Below are 4505 nucleotides of genomic sequence, written 5' to 3'. Positions count from 1 at the left end.
GCCGGATCCGGCCCTTTTTAAATGAAAAAAACTTAAAAAAAAAAAAAAAGACCGTACCCTTTTATGTAATGATGTTTACTTTGAATTTCTATTAGTTCACACAAACACTCCATCCATGCTTTTGTTCCGGCCCTCCGGTCCAGTTTAAGAACCCATTGTGGCCCTCGAGTCAAAGAGTTTGCCCACCCCTGGTCTAAGGGGAAAGAGGTCAGGGCCCTGACTAATAGTCAGGCAGTGCACGTGTTAAAAAACCCTCGTGGCACAGCGGTTGAATATCGCTGCTGTAGGTTATTGGCAGGGACAGCAGGTGACTCTTTGATGTTTTGAAATAGTTAGGGTCACTGGGGTGGTGAGCAGATAATATACAGATGATATGTTACAGAATTGTTCATCTAAAACCTTTATAATTATATTAACCAATGTCACCCCAATAAATTCAGTAAAAGTAAGTAAAAAAATGATAATGGAAAAAATAAAGCAGTTATTGTTCTAAGGCAGTGGTCGGCAAACTGCGGCTTGCGAGCCACATGCAGCTCTTTGGCCCCTTGAGTGTGGCTCTTCCACAAAATACCACGTGCGGGCGCGCACGTACAGTGTGACTGAAACTTTGTGGCCCATGCGCAGAAGTCGGTATTTTGTGGAAGAGTCACACTCAAGGGGCCAAAGAGCCGCATGTGGCTTGCAAGCTGCAGTTTGCCAACCACTGTTCTAAGGTAATGGATATCCACTGAATGATGGATAAACACACTCTCTAAAAGAAAAACGCCTACACATTTATTGCCTGAAATAATGTCAGGAAAACATGTCAGAGTGATTGCCTGCCACAGTGTTTGGCACACGGAAGGCACTCAGTAAATGGTGGGTTTTGGTTTTATTTTGCTAAATCTTTGTAACCTATTTATTTGAATTATTTTCTTTTAAAAAATGAATAATATTAACATTTACATTAACTCTTAGCGTTCCTAGTGATTTTTAAGGAAACTCTATGTGTCCCTGATTAAATGCTTTTTAAAAGTGCACAAAATTTGTGCACTCGGGGGTAGGGGAGGGGTCCCTCAGCCTGGCCTGTGCCCTCTCACAGTCCGGGAGCCCGCGATCAATCGCCCCAAAGAGGTAGGCCCCGTCCACCTGGCCGGGGCTCCATGATCAAGTCCTGTGCAGAGGGTGGCCTGTGCCTCCCTCTTTGGGGCGATCATGGTGCCTCCCCCCACCCCACCGTCGATCGCCCCGCTGGCCAGTGGTCTGGGCCTCACTCTTTGGGGCGACCAGTTGTGGAGCCCCCCCCCCCATCAGTTGCCCTGCAGAGGGTAGCCTGGGCCTTCCTCTGCGGGGCGATTGTGGGGCGATGGCGGGGGCCACCTCGACCAATCGCATTGCACCCGGCTTGGCTGGCCTGGAGCCAGTGCGTGTCATACCATGATAGTCCAGAAGGTCGTCCAGACAGTCGTTCTGCTGTTCAGTCGTTTGGTCAGTTTGCATATTATGCTTTTATTATTATAGATATGCAAAATACAGAAAAGTGCAGAAAAGAAAACCCCTTGTACTCCCATCAACCAAGAGCAAAAACTATTAACAGTATTGGATATTTACTTTCAGTCTCTTCAGAGTGTGTGTGAACATAGTTGAGACCACAGTTATGATTTATTTTAGAGTCTGCTTCCCTCCTTTCATTATAGATTCATAATGTACATATTTTGTGGTTCTGTGACATTTGGGATACGAACTACCAGTTTTTCACTCACTGCCACCATGACTTGGACAAACTAATTAGGTTTCTCATTCGTAAATGGGGGAATAATACTTCTTAGGAGTTACTGGAGTTAACTGAGATAATGTATGCAGAAATATAGAGCTGTTCCAACAATAAAATAAGCCTTTGAAGTAATGCCTCCATGCTCGTCTGTGTGCATAGAGGGTTTCCCTTTTCTTCTGTATTCAGAATATCTCTGCCCTGACGGTGTGGCTCAGTTGTCTGGGTGCCCTCCCGTACATTGAGGGTTGCCTGTTGGATTTCCAGTCGGGCAGATGCCTAGATTGTGGGCTGGAGCCCCGGTTGGGAGCATGCAGGAGGCAGCTGGTCACTATTTCTCTCTCATCTCTTCTCTCTCTCTCTCTCTCTCTCTCTCTCTCTCTCTCTCCCTCCTTCGCCCTCTCCCTCTCTCCCTCTCTCCCTCTCTCCCTCTCTCCCCCTCCCTCCTCCCCTCTTCTCCTTCTCCCTCTCCCTTCCTCTCTCTAAAAAAATCAATAAAAATCCTTTTTAAAGAATATTTCTTATTCAGCATAAATCTTCAGAAATAAAGGTACTAAATCATCTTTCTTTAGTAAAAGAACATGCACTAAGGACATCATTCAGGTGCAAATGTTTATGTGGTTAAAACATCTGCAGAGTTGATCATTGTTCTGAAATAAAAATGTGAACAGGACAACAAGGTCCTGTTGTGCTCATGAGACGCCCATGCTACCCCCTTCCCCCCCCCCCCCCCAGAGCCTCTTCCCTGTCCTTATTCTTTTTTAAAAAATATATTTTATTGATTTCTTACAGAGAGGAATAGAGAGTTAGAAACATCGATGAGAGAGAAACATCCATCAGCTGCCTCCTGCACACTCCCTACTGGGGATGTGCACGCAACCACAGTTCATGCCCTTGACCAGAATCACACCTGGGACCCTTGAGCCCGCAGGCTGACGCTCTATCCACTGAGCCAAACCGGCCAGGGCATTTACCTCCTTATTCTAATTCTCCTCCTGAGCCCTCTGGCTCTTCTCTGGGTCCGTTTTACTAACTCATGCTTCTGTTTTTGGAATTTGCTGACTTGTTTTATATTGAATCTTTCAATGACAAAAATACTCTTTGCTTTGGTGTTTCCGCTCTATTTCTGTTTCCTACCAGATAATACTTGTGGGTTTTTGTTGGTAAGTACATTTTAAACGTCATCTTAAGTCATGTAACGACTTTTTCTAAACATATTTCCTTAGTAAAAGGTCGTGGAAAAGAGCCTGTAGTTGGATTGAACAAGCACTTGTAAGCACTAGTGTGTGCCTGGCGCTCTGTGTGATGAGGGCTGCAAAAGAAGCAGCCTGTACTCTGGCTTCAGGCGCTTGAGTTCTACTCAGCAAGTGATATGCGCGCAGGAAATACCTTGTGAGAGAGACTAGAGCAGCGGTTCTCAACCTGTGGGTCGAGACCCCTTTGGCGGTTGAACGACCCTTTCACAGGGGTCGCCTAAGACCATCCTGCATATCAGACATTTACGTGACAATTCATAACAGTAGCAACATTACAGTGATGAAGTAGCAACGAAAATAATGTTATGGTTGGGTCACAACATGAGGAACTATATTTAAAGGGCCAGAAGGTTGAGAACCACTGGACTAGAGCAACAGATGGGCCCGGCGGGACGGTGTCCACCGGATACTCTGAAAGTTGCCGTGCTTATTTCATTCTAAACCTAAGTCTTTGAAATGGTTCAGTGTAAAACCTGTGTTAGCTATTGCCTCAAACTCTGATGGACACTTCTCCGGCCAAATAATGAAGACTCTTGCAATTCCCTCTCCTCCTTCTCCTACTCTCGTCTCTCTCTCACCACCTACTACTGACAACTTGAAAGCATCCAGAGGTGATGGGAGAGGCAGCCAGGGAAGCTGAGTGGGAAGAAGGTGCCATGGAACTAGAATGGGTCTCCCCCCGCCCCTCCAGGGTTCTCGCCTCAGCTCACTGCTGACTCCCAGCCCGTGGGTCAAAGTCTCACCTTCCACATCGAGGCAGTCGTCCAGGTTGTTCATTCTCCCTCCAGAGTCTCTCATTTCTGTCCCCTGCGTCAGGATCCCACCCCTCATCTCTTCTGACCCTGCGTCTCCTCTCGGACCCGTCATGTGCCTCGCCATCGGTTACTGGGAGAGCACAGTTCTGATAAGCTGGCCCCTCACTCAGCAGCCCTCGGTCCCATCCCAGGCTAGACCAGTCTGCTCAGACCACCGTCTTTGGTCCAGTGACAGGCCACCAGCTAGCTTACCTGCCTGCAAGTAACAAACACAGAAATCACAGAATCGAGGGTGTTCAGAAACTCACATGACATTTCAACAGAGTACGTTTTACTTGAATATAATAATTCAAAAAGCCGGGTGTTTTATATGTCTTTACCCTCCTTTCCTTTTTTCTAGTAAACGATTCACGGCCTAGGGTAAGAGAAAACGTTGGTCCCCCACAGCAGGTCACATGAGAGTCACTGGGTTGAATTCCTCTGTCATCCTGACACAGCCCCGCCTGAAGCTGTCAGTCTCTCCCCTCACTGCCTTCCAACAGCACTTCCTTTCCAAAGCCCGGCCACTCGCTGCTCTCACATCACACCCTGGGCTTGCTCACCTTGTTATTTTGCTCACGTTTGTTTCTTCTCTTGAAAGTTCAAGTAGAAGGGAAGGACCACGCCCGAGGGCTGGGTCCCACGGTGCTCCCCCTCCCGTCCTCTCTGTGCTGTGTCTTCATCTGTTTCCTGGGAAAGGTGGAT

Source organism: Myotis davidii, unplaced genomic scaffold, assembly GCF_000327345.1.
Source record: "Myotis davidii unplaced genomic scaffold, ASM32734v1 scaffold333, whole genome shotgun sequence".
In the NCBI taxonomy this organism is placed as follows: domain Eukaryota; kingdom Metazoa; phylum Chordata; class Mammalia; order Chiroptera; family Vespertilionidae; genus Myotis; species Myotis davidii.
Note: the sequence above shows the minus strand (reverse complement) of the source record.